This window comes from Ovis canadensis, chromosome 13, assembly GCF_042477335.2.
Source record: "Ovis canadensis isolate MfBH-ARS-UI-01 breed Bighorn chromosome 13, ARS-UI_OviCan_v2, whole genome shotgun sequence".
Taxonomy (NCBI): domain Eukaryota; kingdom Metazoa; phylum Chordata; class Mammalia; order Artiodactyla; family Bovidae; genus Ovis; species Ovis canadensis.
In genome coordinates this window covers 92,858,913-92,886,370 of record NC_091257.1, presented here as the reverse complement: position 1 = coordinate 92,886,370, position 27,458 = coordinate 92,858,913, and the positions used below count along the sequence as shown (strand labels likewise).

The 27,458-nt window shown below is 48.8% G+C and overlaps 1 protein-coding gene and 1 long non-coding RNA gene across 7 annotated transcripts in view; one reads left to right on the top strand and one right to left on the bottom strand.

Moving 5' to 3' along the window:
• KCNB1 (potassium voltage-gated channel subfamily B member 1) overlaps positions 1-27,458 on the top strand; it is a 108,593-nt gene that overhangs the window by 41,700 nt on the left and 39,435 nt on the right. The gene's annotated exons all lie outside the window — the stretch shown is intronic.
• Positions 15,053-26,505, bottom strand: LOC138417805 (uncharacterized). Of its 6 annotated transcripts, XR_011248290.1 has the most exons (9): positions 26,335-26,505; positions 25,508-25,834; positions 24,512-24,672; positions 20,008-20,170; positions 19,468-19,625; positions 17,792-17,935; positions 17,338-17,626; positions 15,745-16,561; positions 15,053-15,316 (listed from the first exon to the last, which is right to left on the bottom strand). It is a non-coding gene; the product is annotated as an uncharacterized lncRNA (long non-coding RNA). The 6 variants fall into 6 exon arrangements; XR_011248288.1 differs by lacking the exon at positions 26,335-26,505 and having other exon boundaries at positions 25,508-26,133; XR_011248291.1 differs by lacking the exon at positions 26,335-26,505 and having other exon boundaries at positions 15,053-15,266; positions 25,508-26,133.

Sequence of the window (27,458 nt, the reverse complement as noted above, 5' to 3'; positions counted from 1 at the left end):
GTGATCTAGGGCATGTATCTTCATCTTTCTGTGCTTCCATTTCCTTGAACAAGATACAGAAAAACACATTCTTTGAGCGGCTGGCAGAGAATTCCTCCCAGAAGCCCAGTGCTGTTGCGGAGACCTCTTTAAATAAGTGAGCTTCTGGAGGCAGTAGGGGTGCAGCCAATGCTTCCCAGGAAGGGAGTGAAATTATGCTTCATGAGATAAACAGAAGAATTGCTGGTGGGAATAGGGCATTGTTGTTCAGTCGCTCAGTCGTGTCCAACTCTTTGCAACTCCATGGACTGCAGCACACCAGGCTTCCCTGTCCTTCACTATCTCCCAGAGTTTGCTCAAACTCATGTCCATTAAGTTTGTGATGCCATCCAACCATCTCATCCTCTGTTGCCCGCTTCTCCTCCTGCCTTCAACCTTTCCCAGCTTCAGGGTCTTTTCCAATGAGTAGGTTCTTTGCATCAGGTGGCCAAAGTATTGGAGTTTCAGCTTCAGCATCAGTCCTTCCAATGAATATTCAGGATAGGTTTCCTTTAGGATTGACTGGTTTGATCTCTTGCTGTCCAAGAATCTCCAGAATCACAATTTGAAAGCCTCAGTTCTTCCGTGCTCAGCCTTCTTTATGGTCCAACTCTCACATCCCTACATGACTACTGGAAAAACCACAACTTTGACTATATGGACCTTTGTTGGCAAAGTGATGTCTCTGCTTTTTAATACACTGTCTAGGCTTTTCATAGCTTTTTTTGAGTGCCAACCATGTGCCAGGCACTGTTCCGAGTGCTCTTACATCCATTGGCTCACTTAACCCAGACAACAGTCATTCAAGGGGTCAATTATTATTACCACTTTATAGATGAAGAAACTAAGCCTGGGGACTTCCCCAGGTAGTCCAGCGATTAAGACTCTCAGTTTTGAATGCAAGGGGCGCATGTTCCATCCCTGGTGGGGAAACCAGGCTCCTGCATGCCATGTGGTCTGGCAAAAAAGAAAAAAGAAACTGAGTCTACACTTAAGTCTGCCAGAATGGCAGCCCTGGATGGAGTTGGGTTTCTCATGGAAATTGGTAGTGGAGGCTGAGCCAGGGCCCAGGCAGGGACAGGGACACTTGGTCACAGGAGAGGGACGCAGCAAGGATCCTGAGTCTGTGCTTTCACAGGAGATTTCAGGGTTCTGGGTAGGGTCTGTGGATTTGGTGTTGACCTTGGACAGTGCGAGGAATTCAGACTGTTCATTAGGTAGGAAGCCCCCTCTCTAAAAGTCCCTGCAAATGTCAGGGCTGTAGGGAGGTGCAGGCAAGTCCAGGGATGGGACAGTGCACTCCACACCAGCCCCTGAGCACTTCCCACACCTCCTCTTTCAGCCTCCAGGCCAGGCCCCCATCATCTCTCGCCTTGGTCTGTCATGGTAGCCTCCTCCCTGGTTTCCCAGCTTCCCTCCTGCCGACTTCCACCCCCGAGTCCTTCCCTCCTGCCGACTTCCACCCCCGAGTCCATTCTCCATCCCCAGCCAAAGGGCGTCCAAACACCTGAGTCAGAACCCATCCCCCCTCTACTCTCAACTGCCTCACGCTCCCACCTCGCTCAGAATAAAGCTACCATTCTCAGCACGGCCTACCAGCCCCTCCATGATCCAGCCCCCATCAATTCTCTGGTGTCACTTCTTGCTACCCTCCCCCTGACTCCTTACATTCCAGCCCCACTGGATTTTTTTTTAAACTTCTTTTTGGTGAGGGGAGAGGGGAGCTGCATGTGATCTTTAGTTGCAGCATGTGGGATCTAGTTCCCTGACCAGGAATTGAACCCAGACCTCCTGCATTGGGAGTGTGGAGTCTTAGCCACTGGGCCACCAGGGAAGTCCCCAGCCCCACTGGATTATTGCTCCTGCCTCAGTGCCTTTGCACTTGCTGTTTCTCCAGGTGCTGTCGCACCAGATATCAGTGACTCCCTCCATCTCTTTACTCAGGTTCAAAAGTCACCTCCTCAGAGTGGTCTCCCTGAACCTCAGTGCCTCACCCCTGCCACCTATCCCTGTCTTCCCTTCCTGCTTTATTTTTCTTATCTCCACAAGTCAAATGACACTTTTGCTTGTTCCCTTGTCTCCTCTTGTTAGCTTCCTGAGAGGCCAGGCACTTTGTTTTGCTCACTCAGCTCATAAATATCTCTATCTGTCTGCATACACGTCCACATACATATAACAGCTCTGTTGAGATATTGAGATGTGCCATTCACCCATTTAAAATGTACAATTCAATCATTTTTAGTATATACAGAGCCATCACCATAATCAATTTTAAAGCATTTAAAAAATAGTTTTGTTTGATAAGAAGAGAACCTTGCTCACATAAATGCTCTATCATTTTATTTTTTTGGCCGAACCACACAGCATGTGGGATCTTAGTTCCCTGACCAGGGATCGAACCCAAACCCCCTGCAGTGGGAGCACGGAGTCTTAACCACTGGAACAGCTATTCACTAAATCACTAAATCACTCTCTATTTCCCCCTTCCAGTCCTCGGTGACCACTGATCTACTTCCTGTCTCTGTGGCTTGCTTCTTCTGGACATTTCACACAAGTGGGGTCATGCAACATGCAGCCTTCTGTGTCTGGCTTCTTTCAGGTGCATAATGTTCTCAAAGTTCTTTCACGTAACATATATCAGTAGCTCATTCATTTCTATGGCTGAGTAACATTCCGTTGTATGGAAGATGCCGCATTTTGCTTATCCTTCAACAGCTGATGGATATTCAGGTTGTTTCTTCCTTTGGCTAAATAATGGCTATGATAAATAATGCTGCTGTGAACATTTGTAAACAAGTTCTTACGTGGACATAGGTTGTCATTTCTCTTGGGTATATGCTCAGGAGTGGGATTGCCGGATCATTTGGTAACTCTATGTTTAACCTTCTGAGGAGCTGCCAGACTGTTTCCCAAAGTGGCTGTGCCTTCTTGCATCCCCACCAGCAATATCTGAGAGTTCCAGTTCCTCTACACTTGTTCAGATCAGTTCAGTTCAGTCGCTCAGTCATGTCCGACTCTTTGCGACCCCATGAACCGCAGCACACCAGGCCTCCCTGTCCATCACCAACTCCCAGAGTCCACCCAATCCCATGTCCATCGAGTCGGTGATGTCATCCAACCATCTCATCCTCTGTCATCCCCTCCTCTGCTTGCTTTCAATCTTTCCCAGCATCAGGGTATTTTCAAATGAGTCAGCTCTTCTCATCAGGTGGCCAAAGAATTGGAGTTTCAGCTTCAATATCAGTCCCTCCGATGAACACCCAGGACTGATCACCTTAAGAATGGACTGGTTGGATCTCCTTGCAGTCCAAGGGATTCTCAAGAGTCTTCTCCAACACCACAGTTCAAAAGCATCAATTCTTCAGCACTCAGCTTTCTTTATAGTCCAACTCTCACATCCATACATGACCACTGGAAAAACCATAGCCTTGACTAGATGGACCTTTGTTGGCAAAGTAATGTCTCTGCTTTTTAATATGCTGTCTAGGTTGGTCAAAACTTTCCTTCCAAGGAGCAAGTGTCTTTTAATTTCATGGCTGCAGTCACCATCTGCAGTGATTTTGGAGCCCAGAAAAATAAAGTCAGCCACTGTGTCCACTGTTTCCCCATCTATTTCCCATGAAGTGATGGGACCGGATGCCATGATCTTCGTTTTCTGAATGTTGAGCTTTAGGCCAACTGTTTCACTCTCCTCTTTCACTTTCATCAAGAGGCTCTTTAGTTCTTCTTCACTTTCTGCCATAAGGGTGGTGTCATCTGCATATCTGAGGTTATTGATGTTTTTCCTGGCAACCTTGATTCCAGCTTGTGCTTCCTCCAGCCCAGCGTTTCTCATGATGTACTCTGCATAGAAGTTAAGTAAGCAGGGTGACAGTATACAGCCTTGACGTACTCCTTTTCCTATTTGGAACCAGTCTGTTGTTCCAGGTCCACTTCTAACTGTTGCTTCCTGACCTGCATATAGGTTTCTCAAGAGGCAGGTCAGGTGGTCTGGTATTCCCATCTCCTTCAGAATTTTCCACAGTTTATTGTGATCCACACAGTCAAAGGCTTTAGCATAGTCAATAAAGCAGAAATAGATGTTTCTCTGGAACTCTCTTGCTTTTTCCATGATCTAGCGGATGTTGGCAATTTGATCTCTGGTTCCTCTGCCTTTTCTCAAACCAGCTTGAACATCTGGAAGTTCACGGTTCACGTATTGCTGAAGCCTGGCTTGGAGAATTTTGAGCATTACTTTACTAGCATGTGAGATGAATGCAATTGTGTGGTAGTTTGAGCATTCTTTGGCATTGCCTTTCTTTGGGATTGGAATGAAAACGGACCTTTTCCAGTCCTGTGGCCACTGCTGAGTTTTCCAAATTTGCTGGCATATTGATTGCAGCACTTTCACAGCATCATCTTTCAGGATTTGAAAGAGCTCAACTGGACTTCCATCACCTCCGCTAGCTTTGTTCGTAGTGATGCTTTCTAAGGCCTACTTGACTTCACATTCCAGGATGTCCGGCTCTAGGTGAGTGAGTACACCATCTTGATCTACACGTCTTACTGTCTGTTTTGTGTGTGTGTGTGTGTGTGTTTTAATTCTAGCCATCCTAATGGGCATGAAGTGGAATTTCCCATTGGTTTTTTTATATAATTTAAAAAATTTTTTTTATTTGACTGCTCTGGGTCTTAGTTGCAGCATGCAAACCCTTAACTGCAGAATGTGAGATCTAGTTCCCTGACCAGGGACTGAACCCAAGCCCCCTGCATTGGGAGTGTGGAGTTTTAGCCATGGGATCACCAGGGAAGTCCCTTCCCAGTGTTTCTGATTTGCCTTTCCCTGATGGCTAATCATGAACATTACTTGAAAGAGTGAATTCAATGACAAAATCTACATGGCTCAGCCAACTCAACTGCTCTCCAGATTAGGGCAGGGCTGAAGCCTGATGCTGAGAGGACTGCCCCACCCCTGCAACACACACACAAACACACACTTCATGGGCATTGACTTTAAGCCAGAAAAAATAAGGAGCCATGTGAATTGCAGCATGAGGGCACTCCAGAAGTGAAAGCAGCAAGTACAAATGTCCTGGGGTGGAAATGCATTTAGTAGTTTCTAGGACTAGTAGGGAGGCCAGTGTGCAGGTGTGGAAGGGAAGGGAGGGAGCAGGAGGTGAGGTCAGCAGCTTGAGAGGAGGTGCAGATCAGGGTAAGTGACCTCGCAGGGAGACCTCTAGAGAGAACCCAGATTTGAACCTGGCTCTCAGGACCTGTAGCTCAGGGCTCTCTCGGGGGCCACACACTCTTCTCTGTCACACTTGCTCTCTTCTCCACTCCCAAGAGAAGGCATCTCGTGGGCGTCTGTAGCTCTCCTGCCCAGTGGCTGGGAGGACACAACGTGACCCTCTTCTCCCAGCCCTGTTGGGGCCCAGCATCAGCCTTCACTGGAGCCCAGGTCCGCCACTTCCCGACTGCGTGGCCTTGGCCAAGGGACCTGACCTTTCTGGGCCTCAGGTTCCTCCTCTGCCAAATGGAGATCTCACCTCAGAAGGTCTGTGTGAGAATTAACACAGGCTGAGATCGCAACTTCCCTGGAGGTCCAGTGGTTAAGAAGCCACCTAGCAGTGCAGGGGATGCGGGTTCGATCCCAGGTCGGGGAACTCAGATGTCACATGCCACGACGCAACTGCTGAGCCCTCGAGCTCTGGAGCCGAAGCACCACAACTGGAGAGTCCATGCACTGCAACAAAAAGACCCCCCATGACGCAGGGAAGATTCCGAGTGCCGCAACGAAGACCCGATGCAGCCAAATACATACATGTATTTAAAAAAAAAAACACATTCAAGTGAAGCTTTAAAAAAGTAGGGTGAGATAGACCCAGTGCTTAGACTGGCACCTTGTAAATGCTTAACAAATCTGGCTTTTATTATTTCAACTGCTTTTTCATTTTTTTTTTTTACTCCTGCCCTATACTGTGTGTGATGGGCAGGGGTGGGGGTGCTTCTGGTCGGCATAACTTGGAGCCAGGGATCTGGGGCAGAGGGAGGAGGGGGAGGGTCCAGGGCACAGACCCCCAGGAGGGGTCTCACCTGACATTGTAGGCCCAGTGCTAAGAGGATAAGTGAGTGATCTGTGAGTCAGGAAGAACTCTCAAGGGCACTCCCCTGGTGGTCCAGTGGTTAAGACATCCCCTTCCAATGTGGGGGTTGCAGGTTTGATCCCTGGTCGGGGGAGTTAAAAGTTTACTTGCCTCATGACCAAAAAAATTAAAATAAAACAGAAACAATACTGTAAAAAATTAAATACAGATTTTTAAAAATGTAGTCCACATAAAAAGAAATTTTTTTAAAGAAGTTTGCAGGGTACCTATGATGTGCCAGGCCTGTGGCTAGGCATAAGTGGAGTGGGGATGTAGAACCAGAGTTAGCATCACTGCGGACACCTCCCCCTCCCACTGCCACCCCCATCCTCAGGCCAGCAGCTCCAAACCGACCACAGGCACTGTCTCGAGCTCCCAACTCCTGCAGTAGCGCTGGGCTCCACGCTTGGAAGGGCCCCACACTTTGTTTATGCTCTGCTGTCACTGTCTGGAAAATCATAATAATTTCTGAACAAGGGGCCCTGCATTTTCACTTGGCACTGGGTTCTGTATATCAGGCATCCAGCCCTGGCTGACACGGAGCTGAGCTAGAAGGCCCCCCTTTCCTTGCCAGAGCCAGCCAAATGGATGCTTGCTTTCCGTTGGGACCTGGAGACATTATTTGATCTCTCTCATCAAGCGGCTTGTGAGTTTCCTCTAAAAGACAAACCAGAGAGCCCAGGAAACAGGGAGAGAGAGGGCCGCTCAATGCTCTAATAGGGAGGAGGTGGGGGCTGCAAAGAGTTGGATATGACTTAGCGACTAAACAACAGCAACAAAAAAAGATGGGGGCGGGGTGCTGATTATCAGGGACTTTGTCCCCTGAGGTTTTTCTATAAATCACACCTCTGACTCCCAGGACCCCAGAACCTCCTGGAAGGAAAGGGAAACACCACTTGTCAGCACCACCTTGTGCCCAGAGCTTTGCCTATTGTTATTTCACCGAACCATCATCATTGTTATTATTATAAGTCCGTTTTGCACAGGATGAAGCTGAGACTCCACAAGGCAATGCTGTTGCTTAAGATCCCCTGGCTCGTGGGAGCAGGGGAGGCAGATGGAGCAGCGGGGCGTGGCAGAAAGCAGGACCATGTTACCCATTTCACAGGCCCTGAGAACTTTGGCCTTGCTCCCCGAAAACTACTAAACGTTACAGTTGATGGCTGCATTGATACAAAGGTGAACAGAGTAAGATTACATATGAAAACACCTTCTGCAGTCTAAAAGTCCGTCGTCTTCCGGGGATTTCCCTGGTGGTTCGGCAGTTAGGACTCCTTGCTTTTCACTGCCAAGGGCCTAGGTCTGATCCCTGGTCGGTGACCTAAGATCCCTCAAGCCATGCAGCACAACCAAAAAAATTAAAAATTCATGGTCTTCCTTCTAGTTATAACGTAGTGAGAACACTGGGGAGAGGTCCCTAGAATCCACGTGAGCCCCACGCTCTGTCCCTCTGGCGTTTCATAGAGAAGTTGGCGCTGGCAGGTGTAAAGACAGAGAAAAAAGAGAAGAGAGGAGCAGGGAGAAGGCAGAGGAAGAAGAAACACCGCAACTGCAAAGAAACAGGACTGGCGGCAGCCAGAATCTCTGCTCTCTGCCGGAGCATTTGCACCCTGGGACTCGCTTCCCCTGATACTCCCCCTCTCCCTGACCACATGGACTCACCTCCTCTGGAAACTCTCTTTTTTTTTCTTTAATTTATTTATTTATATTATCACACTGCATTAGATGTGGGATCTTCATTCCCAGACTGGGGATCAAGCCCACGTTCCCTGCAGTGGAAGGGCAGGGTCTTAACCACTAGACCACCAGGGAAGTCCCATCTCTGGAAGCGTTATCTTCCCAGCCTGCACCTGTTGAAGCTACATCTAGATCAGCCCTGTCCCAGGACCCCCAGCCCACCTGTTCTAGAAGCCACTACCCCGCTTCCCAGACTGGACCTGGGTCTTCTGATTTATGTCATCACCTTGGCGGGCCAACCAGTCACACAGCCAACAGCACTGTCACCTTTTGCTGCCATCAACACGGCTCTTTACTCTCGGGAAAATTTATCAGGCATTATGACTAATACCAGATGGTTACGGCCATTAATATGTATGGTTTTCAGTCCCAGGAGGGGATTTGGGCGCTAACTGGCACTCTTCCCTTTCCTTTTTTTCTCAATGCGGCTGCCGATTTCCAGTGTTCTGGGTTTCAGCTTCTTCGTTTCAAAGGGAAATATCGCGTGAGGCATTTTCTTATTTCTGGATGGTTCTCTCATTCCATTCCCTCATTTCCTTCTGATCCTGTAAGCAGTCTAGAAACACGCCGGATGCACTGGGGGCTCCGGGATACTGACGAAGGGCTGAGGTCGCGGCTGAGCGGAAGATGGCTGCGCTGAGCTGCCAGGAGAGGCAATGCTTCTGCCCGGAGGAAGGGGAGAGGGAGGGAGACAGCAGGGAACGTGTACATTTGCCCAGAAACAGAGCCCCGTCTCAGACACCCACGCCTTCCTCTATCTCTAATCAAACACTTTCTGGTTTTTTTATATAAGGTGGAATCTAATCAACCCCTCCCAACACCCCATCTCTGGGTTGGTTGGACAAATGGGGGTGTTTGGGGGCTCAGATTGGAGAGGACAGATCACACTCCTCCTCTGGCTCTCAGATTTGGGGGGTACTGGGAGCTGATGTTGCCGGCGCTAAGAGGGGGGTCCTTTCATTTCTCCGTTGCGAATGGAAGATACGTTGCAATTGGCAGCCTGTTGCCATGGTGACTAAGGCGCTTCCTTCTGAGGGAGGGTGGGGAGTGGCCTGCCTGGGGGTCCCCGGACGGCCTCGCCCTCTCCCGTATGGGTTCCCTCTGCTGGGGCTGGACTCATCTCAGAACGCCTTTCTGGAGCTGCAGGCGAGTGAGGTGCCCCTGAGCTGGGATGGAGCGCTGGTATCCCGACTGAGGCCACAGTCGAGCTCCGGAAAATGGCAACCGTGCCAGAAAATGGGCACAAAGTACTGCCAAACCTCCCGATTATCTAAATGAGAAGCTTGGTTTATAGGCTCACTCTCCCAATTACTTTTATTGTTGGCAAAGATGGCACATCGTAAAAATTTTAAGAACAGCGCGGGCCAAACAAAACACGTGCGTGGGCCAGCCATTTTGTCTGGCCAGTTCCGCGACCAGAGCGGAGCAGCATCATCCGCGCTTTTGGGGTCGCGAGGTCAGTGAATCCAGGATAACCGCTTTGTGAGGAGACACTGGCAGGCAGATTCTTGGCCACTGCTCTACCGGGCGAGTCCCTGTTGGTGTTGAACCTGGGCTCACAGAGGGGCGCGTGGCCTGCGTCTGCCCCCAGCTTGCCGAGTGCATTTGAACGCTCCGCCCTGCCAGGGTCTCCCCATCCATCTGTACCACGATGGGGCTGGATCATTTCGGAGGGTCTGGCTACTGCTCACGGACTGCCCCTGCTATGCTCATGTACTCTGTGTGACATGATGTCCACTCTGAGTGATGCCCAGAAATTTCCAGAGATTCCACAGTCAAAAGACTGTTGCCTCCGTCTGTTCACATCCTCATTACCAGTGACCTGTCGAACAGCCTCTGTGACCCTGGCTTTACTGGGAATGGGGATGGAGCGCTGAGGAGGATAGGCAAGATCCCTGCCCACATGAGCTCAGCTCCTGCTGGTAGAGGCAGGGAAAATGGAAGGGTCATCTGCATTTCTGCTCAGACACTGGTGAGATGCTAGCCTCAGACTCATTACCTGGATTGGTTTGGACAATGTCCTGCCTTTTCAGACTCAGCTGAGCTCTTACAGCCTCCAGGAAACCTTCCCTCACCAATTTCCCCACTCCTCTTCCACCTGCCGCCCCATGAGTCCCCAGGATTTGCCTCTGATTTTTCAACTTCTGCACTGTTGACATCTGGATAATTCTGTAGTGGGGACTGTCCTGTACACTATAGTATGTTTAATAGTATCACATACCTCTACCTACTAGATGCCAGTAGCATCCCGGATATGCCCTCACACACACACACACACACACACACACACACACACACACACAATTATTGCACCAAAAATGTCCTGTGGAGGGGAAAAAATCACCTTGGGTAAAAACTGCTGGTTTGAGACCATTACAGTGGCCCCATTCCTTTTGCCAGTGATGGCTTAGATGTGGATGTGATGCCACCCATCAGATCAGCTGGGACATTTCTGGAAGGGTTGTCATCTATTTCAGAAAATTATAGGAGGATGAGAAGGACTTTTTTCCTGTTCTTGGTAGTGGTCATGTCTTCACATGATGGTCAAATGATGGCAGCCACTTTGGGTCCATGAGGTGAGTGAGCCTGGGAAAAGAGCCAATCCTCTGAGGCTGGTAGAGCAGATGGTAGAGAACTTGGATCTCTGATAATATTGTTGTGAACCTCAGTGATGGCGTAAGTCTGTCTCGGGACATTTTGTTATGTGAAGCTATAAATCTGCTGCTTGTTTGACCCTTTCTTAGTCAGAATTTTCTATTTCATGAACCAAGAGCATTTCTCACTGATAAATCATGCTTTAGACCTTATCTCACATGTCAACTTCCTCACAGAGATCTCCTTTGCTCCCTGGTAGAAATTAGGTTGCCCTTATTATTCTGAACTTTCCTCTGGTGGCTTTCATCCAGTTTGTGTTAATATTTCGTGCATCTGTTAAGACTTATCTTCCTCTACTAGTCTGTGAGCTCCATGAGGACAAAGAACCTGTTTTATCTTTTCTTTCCACCATACCCAGTGACTAACACAGTGCCTGACACGTAGGAGACCCTCGATATATTTTTGTTGAAATAATGAATGGGGAAATGGGTGGGCATATGGATAGAGATATGAAAAGGTGTGTGTTTGAAGCTGTGCCTGTACACTTTGGTGGGGAAGTCTTCTGAGGTCTGCAAACCCCACAGCTGAACCTAGAACTTCAAAAGTAAAGGGAGGGCCCCTGAAAAGCATCTCATTCAGCTCCAAAGAAAGCACGCCTGTGAAATCACATTATGCAAATGCTTCACAAGACAACAACCTTGTCTTCCTTGAACCTAGACATCAGGGTTATTTGAGAAGTGGCTACAGAGGCCGCCACAGTGCAGAGCAGCTTGCCAGGCAGTGGAAGGACACAGTCGAGAAAAACAGCACAGATTTAGCCTAAAATCCCTGGGTGGGTGGAGGTCTGAGGAAAGCTGGCTTTGTTCAAGTGAAATCTGATGAAATGTGGAGAATCATTCTATCAGAGGTAGTGAGGAGTGTTCTAGCTGAATCACCCACCTGGACAGTGAAGGGGGCAGTGAGCTGGGATTTTGTGGAACTTGACTGGCATTCCCCAGCAAGTGGCCCCAAGTCACCTGGCTAGTTGCTTGTATTGTGCTATAGCTGAAAGCATCACACCCTGTGTGACCTTGGGTAAGTCATTCCCTTTCTCTGAGCTTCCATCTCTTTGCCGGGATAATCGGGGTGGCGAGGTTCTCTCAAACTAAGCAAGGTGGGTGGCTTCAGCAAGGCATCAAGAAACAAGCCCACAGGTGAAACGTTGGGGCTTGGGATTGGAATTCTGTCTTGAAAGCCTTCTTGAGACATCCAGAAAGACAGCATAGGGCTGCCTGAACTGGGGATATTTTCTTATTTGTATGTTTCCCTTTCTAACTAAAACTCTGTTGTCATGGAAATGCTTCTCTTGGTAATTTTTTTTTTAACGGTTTGGTTGGGATGTAATTCATGGCATAAAATTTACCCATTTAAAAAGTATAGCTCAGGGGTTTCCCTGGCAGTCCAGTGGTTAAGATGTGAGCTGCCACTGCAAGGGGCATTGGTTTAATCCTTGGTCAGGGAACTAAGATCCCACATGCCTCAAAGTGCGGCCAAAAAATACATAAATAAAATAAAACCCTGTGAACCTATATATTTTTTAAAAGGTATGACTCAGTAGTTTTTAGTGTATTTGCAGAGTTTGCGCAGCCATCACCTCAGTCTAATTCTAGAACATTTACATCATCCCCCAAAGAAACCCCATACCCATGAGCAGTCACGCTCCATTCATGGGTTCCCCCTGCCCCTGGCAACCAGTAACCTGCTCTCTGTCCATCTAGAATTGCCTCTTCTGGACACTCCCTATAAATGGATCCTACACCGGTGGCCTTTTGCGTCTGGCTCCTTTCACTTAGCATCGTGTGTTCAAGGCTCATCCCTGTTGTAGCAGGTATCAGCGCTCCATTCCTTTTTATGGATGAATAATATCCCATCGTACGGATATGCCACATTTGGCGCATCCTTCGTCAGTTTAGGCATTTGGGTTTTTTCTGCCTCCTGGCTTTTATGACTAAGGCTGCTATGAACATTCGTGTACATGCTTTCGTGTGGAAAGAGGTTTTCGGTTCTCTTGGATCTATACCCAGGAGTGGAACTGCTGGCCCGTAGGGCACCTCCGTTTAACAGCTTGAGGAACTGCTCTCTGGGTCTCTCTCCCCGCAGACTGTGGAGCAGAATTCAGGTCAGAGCTGCTCTTGTGGGCCAAGGCTTTCACCTCGTAGTTGGATGTTACCAAGCTTTCTTCCTCTACTTGAACATTCTAAAGGGATCCCACAGTAAGACATTTGGGATTCAGGTCTGCTTCTTCAAGGTTGTGCGATCTCGGGTAGGTGACTAAACCTCTCTAACCTCCATTTCCTTCCCTGCAAAATAAGGAAAGATGCCATTCCTAGCTTGAGAGATAATTATGACAGTCAAAATGAGGACACGTGTGAAAGAAGTATTTGTAAAAGCTAAAGACAGCTGTGTGTTACTGTGCAGCTGCTATGCCGTGTCCAACTCTTTGCGACCACATGGACTACAGCACACTAGCAGAGATGTTATTTATTCATTCAACAGATATTTATCAAGAGCCTATTATTTGCCAGATACTATGTTATGTGATGGATATGGACCTGTGACCAAGGCAAATAAAATGCACGCCTTCTGAGATTTTACATTCTGGTCTTGTGGCCAGCCATTCTATAATCTTGAGCAAACCATGCTTCCTTTTCAGGCCTCAGTTTTACCACCTGTTAAAGGGGTGTGCTGGATACATCCAGGTGCAGTCCATCAGTAAATGAACCATACTGGGCACAAATGAACCATACTGCACGGACACAAACTCCCAAACTGCAGGGATCATCTTTAGGAAAAAGGAGAGTGGGCTCTTCCTAGACATTCAGAATAGTTTAAGATGGTCCATCCAGGAAAGGTGTGTGGACTAGAACAAGCTTCCTTCCCCCTCTCTTCTGCATCTTGGGGACTTGGTGACACCACTATCCCCAGGCAGCTCCCAGCCGAACAGGCATGATTCTGCTACATCTGCTGGCTCTTTCCTGTAGTGGAACCCAGCCTGGTGGTCCAGACCTGCTTGCTGGCCACAACTGAGAAAGGGGCCCTCTGGGAGTGTGTGTTCCTCACAAAGAACAGAGATGTAGGCAGCAGTCTAAAATAGATGCGGAAAAACACTGCTTTTTGTTTTCTCTCTGGAAGGGTGGCTGAGCGAGCCACGGCAGGGAACCCAGAACGTCTGTACTGAAAACACTGTTATTATAAGACAGGGAGAGAAAGCAGCCAGGAGGGGCTGTTGGAAGACACCCCCCTAATCACCCCTGTATGCTCTCCAGACTGGAGTTTGGCCCCAAGAGAACGCTGAGCCAGACTTGATACCAAGGGTGATTCTCACTCCTGCTTCCCCACACCCCTGCTGGCTCTGACCGTGTCCCTTGCCTTGCTCCACAATCTTCTGTGGCTCCCCACTACCCTCAGGAGAAGCTGCAGGGCTTAACAAGGCATTCAGGGCCCTCCAGGTTCTTGTCCCAAGTGACTTTGCTGGCCTCTTCCCACTCCAGGCCACTTCTTGGCAGTCCTAGAACTTGCCCTACATTTTCATGCCTTTGCTTACCCACCTGGAACCCCTAGATTAGTCCATCAACTCAATTCTATCTAATAAAAGCAAAAAAAAAGTCTATGTTCCACTCCCTCCCTCCCAAACCAAGCTTAGTGACCTCAGCCTAGAGACCTGGCTTGAGAGTATAAAACTCCCCAGAGACAGCATGTGGTCAGGTAAATGAATGAAGGTGACCAAGTGGGGTGCCCAGCAGACAGAAATTCTCAAGCTCAGTGTAACGGAGTGGATGCTTCTCAGACCTCCCCAGTTGCTGAGATGCAGGAACATGTAGCTTGATCCTCCAGTTTTGCAAGAGAAGGTGAAAATTGGGGTTATAAAATGAAATCTCCTCAATTTTATGAATGTTAGCAACTAATTCAATGTTTTGGAAACACTGTTTAGACCAAACAAAATGTATCTATGGGCCAGATCCAATTTACAGGCCACCAATTGTCAATTTCCCTTTCCTTGTTACAAACAGAAGAAGCTAAGTCACAGTGTGTTATATGTCAACAGTCTCCAACCTTTTAGGCACCAGGGGCTGGTTTTGTGAAAGACAATTTTTCCACGGACGAGGGGAATGGGGAGATGGTTTGGGGATGATTCAAGTGCATTACGTTTATTATGCACTTTATTTCTGTTATTATTACGTAAGCTCCACCTCAGATCATCAGGCATTCAATTCCAGAGGTTGGGGACCCCTGTTATAAGTGATACAGACATATTTGGCCTTATCCTTGAGGCTGGGTTGGGTGCTCTCTCCTAGGGTGGTCTTGACAGTATCTCTCTGAGGAGATGAGATTTGTGCAAAGACCTAAAGGGAGTGAGGGAGTCAGGTTGTGGTTAATCTGGAGGAAGAACTTTCCAGGAAGTCAGAACTGCAAACGCAGAGGCCCTGAGACAGGAAAGAGCCTGGTGTGTCTGAGGCATAGCAGCAAGACTGTAGGCTGGGGCAGAGTAGAACAGGAGGCGAGGGGAAGGGGATGAGGAGTAATAACCAGGTCCACATCTATACAGGGCCCGTGGGAGCCTGAATTTAATTCAGAATGAACAGTGAAGACAACGAATGGATGAGTGGATGAATGAATGGGTTCCAAACTGCTCACCGGAATATCCATATTTGCTGTGGGAGTGTGGGTGTGGCTGCTTTGTCTTAGGGTCTGAAGTCTTCAGAATTATGCTGGAAGATGTTGGTCTGTGGTTAACATCGCCAGGTTGCCATCAGTCTGGAGGTGTTTTAATGGTGCTTGATTAGAAGCCTCAGATGGAGAGGGGTCTTCATGAGGGTGGGTATGTATGAGAAAGACAGACAAATGGAGAGGAACCAGGCAGAAAGAGATGGGGCTCACCAGAGTGCCCGTCTAGCACCCTCATCCCAGCAGGCCAGGGACACCCGGCCTCCACTGGGGGACTCTGAGCTCCCCAGCGTGCCCATGAGACTTCTGATCACCAAGTCCTCAGGACTCATGCAGCCACCCCTGGTTAACCCACTGGTGATAGCATGTGGCAGACCAGCTCCTGTCCTTGGCCGCACTCGGCCTATGAGACTATTTTCTGCCTTGACTCAGGCACTGGCGTCCCAGCTGCTGGCAAGCGAGTCTGGTGGGGTTGCCATGGCGACCCTCGGGCATGGATTCCCAGAGATGCTCCCTGCATCCTCCCCGAGCCTGCCACTGCTGATTGCTGGGGGAGAGCGTGACTCACCGTTAAATATATCGAGGCCGTCCCAAATTGGCAGCTTAGCCCTGGCAGCCGGATGTGGGGACAGGCAGCATCTGGGGGCGTGTAGGGTTGGGAGGCTGAGAGGCACGACCTCCTGAGCGTCTTCAGAGACTTCGGCTCCTGTCTCTCCTGGGCGGTACCTTTACCAATCCCCTGTCCAGATCTCCTGCCTTTCCCAGTCTGTCTGGGTTTCAGTCCCAACTCCATTCACTTGCTAGCCGGGTGACCTTGGACAAGCTTTCCTTCTCTGGGTCTCAAAGTCCTTATCTGTAAAATGGGGGTGATGTGAACACCGATGGTCAAGAACTGTGGAGGGTCTGAGCTTTCACTTGGCTTGCAAGCTAACAAGTGAGCCTGCCACAGTTGAGTGGATACTGGCAGGAGACATCAGCTGGCTGTGTCGGAGACAAAGGACTATTACAGCCCAGCAGGCAGCATGAACTTCATGTTCCCATCAGCCCTCTTTGCCCCCAGGTTCCGTGGGAGCCCTGCAAGGTGTCCCACATGGCTGCTGCACCACCTGGACTTGTCACAGCTGAGGATCCCTGGTCTTAGGAAACCCCCAATTTTATAAGAAAGCTGCTGGCAAAGCGGCTCAGCCTTTGCCCTGGTAGGAGACCTCATCTTTATTATACTGATGGGGAAACAACTCTCACTGTACTATTTCTATCTTCCAAGGCTGCTGGCTAGACAGCCTTGAGAAGAGAGTCCAGAACAAGGCTCTCATTGTCTCTTGCTCAGAAGACAGGCAGACATGGAGTGACCCATGGAGAATCGTCTCCTGCATCAGTCTGTAGGGCTGTTGGGAGAGCAAAAGAGTTCATACATGTAAACTGCTTCACTCAACCACCTGGCAAAGAATAAGCACTTAATAATGTCAGCAGTTACCATATGACTCTCAGCTTTTGCTGTTGTTTAGTCACTAGGTCGTGTCTGACTCTTTTGTGACCCCATGGACTGTAGCCCAGCAGGTTCCTCTGTCCATGAGATTTTCCAGGCAAGAACGCTTGCCTGGACTGCAAGGAGTTGCCATTTCCTTCTCCAGCGGATCTTCCTGACCCAGGGATCAAATCCACATCTCCTAAATTGGCAGACGGATTCTTTACCCCTCAACCACCAGGGAACTCCCTTCATAATATAATCTCTCTTTAGTAGGAAGTCAGAGGCCTTCTGCTCTGTGGTTTCCCAGTTAGGTGACTAAGAAAATCCCAGCTTCTATCCTTTCTCACTAGGACATACCCACCTATCTCCTGGGCTCCTCAAAGCTTTAACAGCCCCTAGTCCACACCCCGGCTCCTCCCTCTGACTTCTCTGGGTTCTTTGTTTTTAATGGCTTTCTTGGAGAAATAATGTATATACCATAACATTCCTTCATTCTAAAGAGTACAATGCAATAGTTTTTAGTAAATGTACAGAGCTGTGCTATGACCCGATTTCAGAACATTTCCCCAAGAAAAAACTTCCCGCCTACTTGCATTCACTCCCCATTCCCACCCACAGGCCCAGGAAACCACACATCTGCTTTCTGTCTCTCTGGATCTGCCCCTTTTGGACATTTCATAGAAACAGACTCACACAATATGTGGCCTTTTGCGTCTGGCTTCTTCTGTTGAACATAGTGTTTTAGAGGTTTGTCTGCAGCGTCGCATGCATCAGCACTTCATTCCTTTTTCATAGCTGAGTAGTGTTACATTCTTTGTCCAGTCCACACTTTGTATCCAATAACCTTCCCTAGGTTCCTGATGAGAGCTTTTGGGATGCTGCCATTTCCAGCACGGGCATTGACTGTCCCAGCTGGGATCCTGCTGTTGGCACTCCTTAGGCCTTATCCTGTCATCTCGGCCCTTTGGGGAGTCCTGGCGAGCTGAAAATAAGAGAGGAGCAGTTTGGCAGATGGAGTTTTAGAGACTTTTAAAACCACATGGCACATCTACTTCCATGAAAAGCAAGCAAACCCACTTCCATGGAGCCAGTCCAAGCCCTGGAGAAAGAGGCATTCATGAAGATTTTACAGGCCAAATTCCCCTACCTCTTCCCAGCTCCATCTCCACGGCAGTCCCACACGATCGTCCAAAGGGAAGAGCAGGAGAGGTTTCTGGTGCTTTCCTATCCAATGGCCTTATCTCCTTAGACATTCCAAACAGGACAAGAACTCCCAGATAATTTCATGTTCCTTGAAAAATATGTGCAATGCGGAATTAAAGGAAAACAGCTGTTCTCCACCTCTGCCACCTTCACCCCTGACTATGGAGGCTCTGGGGGTGTGTTTGGTTAATAAAGGATTCTGTCTCAAAAAAGGAAGAGTCCACGACTATTCTTAGCTATTCTAGTTGATGAGCTGGAGAGAGACGGGGGAAAAGTCAGCAGGTGAAGTTTTCTGGCCTGATTTATTGACCTTCCTTCAAATAACCAGGAATCAGGATTCCCTGATGGCTCAGACAGTAAAGAGTCTGCCTGCAATGTGGGAGACTTGGGGTCGATCCCTGGGTCGGGAAGATCCCCCGGAGGAGGAAGTGGCAATGCACTCCAGTACGCTTGTCTGGAGAATCCCATGGATGGAGGAGCCTGGCAGGCTACAGTCCACGGGGTCTCGAAGAGTCGGACACGACTGAGCGACTTCACTTCCTCCTTTCCTCAAATAGCCAGGCTTCTCCGTTGTTATTCACATCCTACATCTGGATTTAGGGTTCCTGCAAGATGTAGGAAATGCCTTCCAAGTTGGGGAGTGTGTTGGGGAGGTGTTCTGGTTACCTATTGCTGTGTAACAAGCCACCCCCAAGACTTAGTGGCTTGAAACAAAATCATTGACTTGTTCATGAATCTGCAATGGGTACAGGGATGGGTGGGGCTAGTTCATTTCTACAGGGCACGCGATGCCCACTGTGACACCTCAGCCGGGGCTCCCTCACACAGCCCAGCCTAGGAGTCCTTCCTCTGCATGGAGCATCTCCTCACAGCACGTAACTGGGCTCCAAGCGTGATCACACCAAGAAACTGGAAGTGATAGGTGGCCGTTTCTCACGGCTTGGGTCCTGAAACTGCCAGCACATCATTTCAACCACACTCTATTGAACAAGCGATTGCAGAGCCCAAATTCAGGAGGAAGGAACATCAGCCGCCCCTCGTGACAAATGAGAGGCAAAGATTGTGATGGCAGTGTTTTGTTTTGGCCGTGCTGTGCAGCGTGTGGGATCTTAGTTTCCAGACCAGGAATTAAACCCACCCCCCCTGCCACTGGATCACCAGGGAAGGCCCTGAACGTGAAGTTTTAAGACTCACATGGCTAGCAAGTTCATGGCACGTCAGTAGGTCAGGGGGTTTTGGAGGAAGTTGTGATGGGACAATCAAACCTAGAACAAGACCCCCCAACTGCCTCGTGTTGGCCAACATGGCATACCTGCTCAATCACTCAGTTGTGTCTGACTCTTTGTGACCCCTTGGAATGTAGCCCCCCAGGCTCTGCTGTCCATGGGATTTTCCAGGCAAGAGTACTAGAGTGGGTTGCCATTTCCTTCTCCAGGGGATTTTCCCAACTCAAAGATCAAACCTGCGTCTCCTGCATTAGCAGGTAAATTATTTACCACTGAGCCACCTGGAAAGCCCCTGGCCAAAGTTGGTTTCAGCCAAATTTCATTTTGTCCCATGGGCCAAACGTAAAGCAGGACCCCACCCTGCCAGTTCTACTCGCCCAGATCAGTGTCTTGCCTTTGGAAATCCAGGCCTTCTTGCTCAGTCTTGGCCCACAACATCCTCTCACAAGTAGGGAAACCCAGGGAATTTCCTGGCAGTCCAGTGGTTAAGCCTTCCAATGCAGAGCATGTGGGTCCCATCTCTGGTCAGGGAACTAAAATCCCACATGCTTCCTGGCCAAAAAACAGAAATGATGTTGTAACAACTTCAATAAAGACTTTAAAAATGGTCCATAGCAAAAAAAAAAAAAAATCTTTAAAAAGAAAAAAAAAAAGAATGGGGAGACCCACTAGTGAGTTGGTCTGGCAACACACAGGTGCCTGCGCCAGGTCCCTAAGCCCCTGCTTTAATGGAATCCAGAAAAACCTCTCCAGACACACCTTTCATCAGAGCTTTTAGGGAAAATAGCTAGAGCTCTCCAGCTTCTCCCGGGAACACGTCAGCAGTGAAGCGTAACCCCCCTGAACTCAGGGTACCACATGATTAGACACCCTTGTCATCTGGATTTTCTAGAATCCTTTTTCTTCAGACACTGGGCAGCAGGCCTGTGCTTACCTGCATGGCTGTCTGAGCAGCAAACTGCTAACACCAGTGTGCTTAGAGGATCTCTTCTTGGATAGGAGGGGACAAGACCAGGTTTTGGATGCTGTCTTCCACTGTTAGTGGCTGTGGGTCATCAGGCAAGTGACTTCACTTCTCTGAGTCTCCGTTTCCTTTTCTGGTAGGCAGAAATACCATTCCCAGATAGTGTGAGAATGAAGTAGACAGTGTACCTATTATACTCCATACAGTGCTTTGCCCCATAATAGCTGCTCAGTTAATCGTAACTATCGTTATGATGAATGATCATTTTCTGCCTAATAATGGTCTTTTGGAAAGGGGAGCCAATTCCAAGAAAAGCCAGTTTTGCGTAAGATCTCATTTGCTGGGACTTCCCTGGGGGTCTAGTGGTTAAGACTCTACTTTCCAAAGCAGGGGGCCCCGGGTTCAAACCCTGGTTGGGGAACTAGAGTCCACATGCCACAATGAAGATCAAAGATCCCGAGTATCACAGCTAAGACCCAGTACAGCCAACTAAAGAAATAAATAATATTTTATTTTAAAAAATATTTCATTTGTTGTTTACAAAGGAACATTTCCTAGTTCCTTAGTAGCCATGCATTTGGAGTAGTATGTTACTATACAAATATTACCTTGAGCCCAAAAAAGTTCTCATTGTGTTTCTTGACTAGCTTGCTTTGCCTCCAATCAAACACACACAACAGGTATTGTTACTGCAGTGATGTGGGCAGGTGGCCAGCAGAAAAACTGGCAACCCCAATGGGAACTCAGATCTGCATTTCTTGGAAGGAAAAATCCACAGGGCATTTCAGAGCTCCTTCGTCCAGTTGGAGTACTAAGAAGTCTGGATTCCCTTGTTTGTTCTCCAACAAATCTCTCTGTAGTGTCTACTGTACACCAGCCTCTTGCTAGTCTCCGAGCCTACAGTGATGAAGGAAAAGAGCCAAGGCCCCAGAGCTCATGAAGCTTACAGTCTAGAAGGGAGAGAGGAACAAAAAACAGGACACCATGGAATATATAATATCTGTCCACAGATGCACTTCCCTGGAGGCTCAGTGGTAAAGAATCCACCTGCCAATGCAGGAGACACAGGTTTGATCTCTGGGTCAGGAAGATTCTCTGGAGGAGGAAATGGCAACCCACTCCAGTGTTCCGGCCTGGAAAATCCCATGGGCAGAGGAACCCAGTGGGCTATAGTCCATAGGGTCACAAAAGAGTTGGCCATGACTTAGCAACTAAACAACAATAAATCCACAGATGTAATAAGGAAGCACACAGATTTTGAGGGAAAGTTGGTGGCATTTGAAGGAGGTCAGGGTAAGCCGTTCTGGGGATGTGACATTTAAGCAGAGATGCGAAATAAGTGAAGAGACGAGTGTTGGGGTGGGGAGCAGGGGGTGGAGTGTTGTAGGCAGAGGGAGTAGCTAGTGCAAAGGCCCTGAGGCTGGAAGTGCCTGGTGTGCTCCAGGAGCAGCAACAAGGCCAGTGTGGCGGAGCAGAGTGAGCAAGGGGAGGAGCGGAGAGAGGCAGGCCAGAGAGGGAAGAAGGGCCCACCACGCAGGGCCTTGCAGGCCTCGTAAGGACGTCAGCCTTTGTTCTGAGTGCACTGGGAGACAGTAGGGTTTTGAGCCAAGAAGAGAGAAATGAGCCAGCTTAGGTTCTGGGACCCCTCAAATGAATGTGGAAAATTTTAGGCACAAGGACAGAAGCAGAAAGATAGTGAGGAGGCACCTGCCACAGACCAAGCAGAAGAGGATAGTGGCCTGGCCCAGGGCATCAGTGAGGGCAGGGGAAGGCGGGTACATTCAGGATACCTCTTTTTATTTTTTGGTCCACACTGTGAGACATGGGATCTTTGTTCCCCGACTAGGGATCGAACCCACGCCCCCTTCTGTGGAAGCCCAGAATCTTAACCACTAGACCGCCAGGGAAATTCCCCCCAAACCCCTTGAAAGTAGATGTGACAGGTCTTGCTGATGCATTAGCTCTTCTGAGATTCCCTGTCACTGGTGCCTCCACCTGCTCCCCCATCAGCAGACTCAGCAGCACAATCCAGACCGGCTCAGCTGGGCTCTGCCCACCTGGGGAGACGGCAGCCTTGTCCACCCATGCCCTGGGGACCCAGGCACTGGGCAAGGGCCTCCCTGGCTTCTCCCAGGTGGTGTCTCAGAAAGAGTTCTGGACTGAAGAGCCTTACCTTACCATGGGTGACACCCCACCACTGCGTGACCTTAGACAAGTCCCCTTCCCCATGCTGAACCTCAGCTTGCCTATCTGTGAAGTGGGAATTTTGAAACCAACCCTACTTCCTCCTGGGGTGGCCGTGCGAAGTCAGATGCAGGCTGGGCATGAGTTCCGAGGACAATAAAGGGCCATGTTCACAAAGGGGTTAAACTCAACCACGTTATCAGTAGTGATGTTTGGTCATTTCTGCTGTCCTGCGGGCTGCTGGGGAACTTTGACCTTGGTTCAGGTCAGGCCACAGCTATGCTAAATGAACACATCTCACTTTTTTATTGAAGTATAGTTTATTTGCAATATTAGTTTCAGGTGTACAACCTAGTGGTTCTATATTCTCACAGATGACACTCCATTTAAAGTTATCAGAAAAGACTGTCTATATTCCCTGTAGCGTTGGTGTGTGTGTTAGTCGCTCAGTCGTGTCCGTCTCTTTGCGACCCCATGAACTGTAGCCCACCAGGCTCCTCTATCCATGGGATTCTCCAGGCAAGAATACTGGAGTGGATTGCCATCACCTTCTCCAGAGGATCTTTCTGACCCAGGGATCGAACCAAGGTCTCCTGCATAGCAGGCAGATTCCTTACCATCTGAGCTACCCTGTGCTGCATATTAAATCTTTGTATCTTATTTATTTTATACCTAGTAATTTATCTCTCTTAATCTGCTACTCGATCTTGCCTCTCTCCCCACTGCTAGCCCTGAGTCCATTCTCTGTATCTGTGAGTCTGTTTCTATTTTATTATATTGATTCATTTATTTCATTTTCTTAGATTTATAAGTGAAAATAAATACATCTTTTACTTCAATGTTGTGGCTAAACAGCCTGGGCTGCATGTGGGGTCGGACAGAACTGGGTGGAGCTTCTAACTCAGTTTCTGGAAAGTCAGCTAAAAAAACCCCAACGATCCCCTCAGTTCATAGGCAGACCAGCCTTCCAGCCTGGTATTCCCTCATGCCCTCTCTCACTCAAGGTTCCCAGAGGGGAGCCAGGCCCCGCGGCTGCATCCTGGTGAATTTGTCACTGTCCCCTGGGAGTGGCTAAATGTGGATCGTGGGCTTACTGTTCCTCTTCTCTAAGCTTCCCTGGTCTCTCCCTTAGAACTGGGTCCTTTGGGCCAAGAGAAACCTCAATCCAGTTCAGTCGCTCAGTTGTGTCTGACTCTTTGCAACCCCATGGACTGCAGCACGCCAGGCTTCCTTGTCCATTACCAACTCCCAGAGCTTACTCAAACTCATGTCCATCGACTCAGTGATGCCATCCAACCATCTCATCTTCTGTCATCCCCTTCTCCTCCTGCCTTCAATCTTTCCTAGCATCAGGATCTTTTCCAATGAGTTAGCTCTTCGCCCCAGGTAGCCAAAGTATCGAAGACTTTAAGACTTCTATTTTTTGAGATTCCTGGAATATGAATTTATTTTCTTAAACCCCCCAAATGAAGACCTCCCAAAATTTGCATAACATTTAAAATATTAAATTGAACAAATTCCTGCTTTTGACCTACCTGCACAAAATTACAACACAGTGTATGTGTGAGGTTCACAAGAAAACCACAGGATTTGTTTTATGTGCTTACATATTTATATTTTAAATTCATGCTGTTCTCGTACCCTGAGCCAGCAATGGGATGCAAGAGTGGTGAGGTCTGGCGAAAGAAGTCTTTTCTCATCATCATCACTTGTGTCCCTGTTTGGGTATGTTACCCATTTAGAGTTAAGGTCAAAATTCTAAAAATATTGGGACGTCAGTATTTTAAATAGGTGATATATTTTCTTGATGTGAAAGTTAGTGTTAAAAAAAGGCACACAGTGAAAAGTCCTTCTCCCACCCCTGTCCCCAGCCCTCCTCCCCAGAGGCAGCCACAATTACTAATTTCTTCTGATTCCTTCCAAAAACAATTTAACCATATACAAGCTCATCCTAATTCACGTGTGCACAGATCCTTTTTCTTTGCTTTATTGAAATGGGGCTGGCTACACACATTGTTCTCATCTTGCTCTGTTTGCTAACATTATTCCTCAGGGATTATTCTCTGCACATATTGAGCCATCCTGCCCCTTCTTTACAGCTGCATAGTATTCCATTGCATGGCTGACTCATTGTTGATTTAACTTGCATTGTTGATGGACACTGAGGTTGTTTCAGAACTTTCTAAACTAATAAACAACAATGCAGTAACTTTATGCTTACATCATGAAAACTTGTTGAAGACCCTTAGGGATTATGAGGTCTGGGAGGAATGGCTCCTTTTTTACATACCTTCAACCCCTTCCTGGAAGCTGAAGCTTGATTAAGGACAGCATCACAAAATGGACGGAGAACATTTCAGGCAGAGGGGACTGCAATCCAAAGGCCCTTGTGCAGAAATGAGCTCAATTTATTCAGAAATGGCAAACAGGCCATTGTGGGTGGTGTGGAACCTGTGAGGGGGAGAGGTTAGAGAGGACTTCAGCGGGTAATTGAGCCATGGTGAGGTGAGGCAGGAGGGAGCTGATGAATGAATGAAGCCATTCACTGACATTCATTCAGTGACAACCGAAGACATCACATTCCAAGAGACAGGCATGGCCCTCCCCTGACCTCTGGGAAGATTGGTGGCCGCCCGCCTTGGGTCCGCTAGAGCTTTCCCCAAGGTCACCCACAGAGAGGAAGGAGCCCAGTGACCCGCCACGGGGCTGGAACCCGCTATGTCTTCAGTCAGCTGGGTTCTGGCCTCTCCCAGTGCCAAACTGGCATGGGGCAAGCACTTTTGTTCATTATTTTTATTGTTATTTTATTTATTTTTTGGCTGTGTTGCGTGGCATGGGGCAAGCACTTTTGTTCATTATTTTTATTGTTATTTTATTTATTTTTTGGCTGTGTTGCGTGGCATGGGGCAAGCACTTTTGTTCATTATTTTTATTGTTATTTTATTTATTTTTTGGCTGTGTTACGTGGCATGTGGGATCTTGGTTCTGCACCAGGAGTCAAACCCATGCCCCTGGCATTGGAAGCACAGAGTCTTAACCACCAAAACCAGGGAAGTTAACCACCAGGGAAATCTCACAGGTTTTTTAAATGATGGGAACTCATGGGTGCTAAAGTGGGCAGAGCCCAGAATATCCCACTGCTTCGGCCCCCCTAAAACACTCTCATCCATCTTTGCATGGCCAGCCCATCTCTCTCTGAGCAGCTCACCTTCTTAGGCCACAAATGATCCATTACCTCCCTCCCCCGGTCCCCACCCACCTACCCAGCTTGCTCCCATCTCCTCACCGGTTTGGAGCCACGGAGAAGCCTGGTGGTTTCACAGCCCCACTCTCCCCAGACAAGCTGTGAGCAGCCTGGTTTCACTGCTCATAGGGTTGAAGGCAGTACTGGCCCCCACCTTTCAGGGCTGGAGCGAGATGCTACAAATGCCCATAAAGTATTCTGAGCAGGGTCTGGCACAGAGAGTGCTCAGAAGGTCAGGCATTGCTTTTCCACCCAGGGCCTTAAATCTCATCTCCTTTCATTCATTGAATGTGTGTCATCGGGCTCCTGTTCTGAACCGTGAGCTCAGGAAGGGTTCAGCCCTTGAACCCAGGTGGTATTTAAAGAGACCTTGGAGGAGAAGTCTAGAGTTATCTGGGGCAGGAAGGGTGGGGGGAGAGCAGAGCCCGTGTGTGGACCCTGGAGGCAGCCCAGTGGGGAAAGGGGAGGGGGGCCACGGGCTGTGGGGCAGTGAGGAGAGACATGCTGACCAGAGGGGGAGGGGGGCAGGAGCCAGACCCTGCAGGGCCTTGAGAGCCACAGCTCTGGGGTCTGAGTTCATTCCCAAGGTACCGGGGAGCCATAGGAAGTTCCAAAGCAGAGGGGTGAGGGTTCAGATCCCGCAGACAAGTCTGATCTTGGGGTTCTCCGGGAGGAGGGGTTAGAGGAGGCAAGAGAGTGGGCAGCGCCGACTCAAACCATGACTGCCTTCTCGGGTGTGTCTGTCCGTCTGTCCCGCTCCTCTGTCCCCCTTCCCCCTCTTTTTATTCTCTGTCTCTCCCACTCCTCCCTTCCCTGTTTCCTCCTTGTCTCTTCTCTCCTACCATCGTGTCTCTCTCGTACTCACTCACCTTCCCCTCTCCCGCCGGCTTCATCTCTCCCTCCCTCCCGCCGCTTCCCTGAACAGAACTCTAATTCATCTTCCCCACGCTGGCTGGCCCTGGCGCCCTTCCTTTGGCAGAGCTCATTATTTTAATTAAACTCTGGGATCTGTTTTACTAGCCTGACATCTTGCTTAGGGAAACCAAAAGAGGATCTGCCCGGGGCCAGGACTGGGAAGCCGCCGGGCATTGTGGGAAGGTTTCCAACGCCCGGTCCCGGGAAGGGGCCCGGCTCTTAAAGGGGCAGCTGGGCGTGGCGGCTAGGGATTGAGGTCTGGCTTGGCCTCAAAGCCCCATCACTTCCTCGGGCAAGCTCCCTCCTGGGCTATAAAATGAGGTATTAATAATTCTTCTTTCATAGGGTTTTGAAAGGTTTAATTGAGTTAACACAGTACTTTTCAACCTGAGGGTCATAAAATCAATTTAGTGGGTCACAACCACCACTGAAAACCCAAGAACATCAACAACAAACAAACAAAAATGCCAGAATATGTCATCACTAAGAATCCATGTTGTGTGAGGAGCCTTTATTTCAGAGCAGGAATGCTCTCTGGTTTGTTTTGAAAATGTCTCTCTTCCTCAGGCGGCCCTTCTAGAAGGCTTGAAAGTACAATTAAAATACTCAACAAAGTTCATACAGTAGACACTCAAACTGTGGTGGCTGATGTTTTCTTGTGGGTAGCAAGAAAAGACTTCCTGTTTTCTTCTCTACAGTAGCAGTAGTTTCACCCCACCTTACACACAGGAAAACTGAGTCTCAGAGAAAGAAGAGGCTGTCTCATGGCAGCGGACCAAGCAGAGCTGCAAACCCTGGCCTGACCAGGCCTGAGTACTGCCTACCCTCCCCCATCTAGGTCTGCAGGCACGCATGCGTGCTAAGTCATTTCAGTCATGTCCGACTCTTTGTGACCCCATGGACTGTAGCCTACCGGGCTCCTATGTCCGTATGATTCTCCAGGCAAGAGTATTGGAGTGGATTGCCATACCCTCCTCCAGGGATCAAATCTGTATCTCTAAAGTCTCCTGCATTGGCAGGTGGGTACTTTACCACCAGCTCCACCTGGGAAGCCCCAGATCTGCAGGAGGTGGAGGGG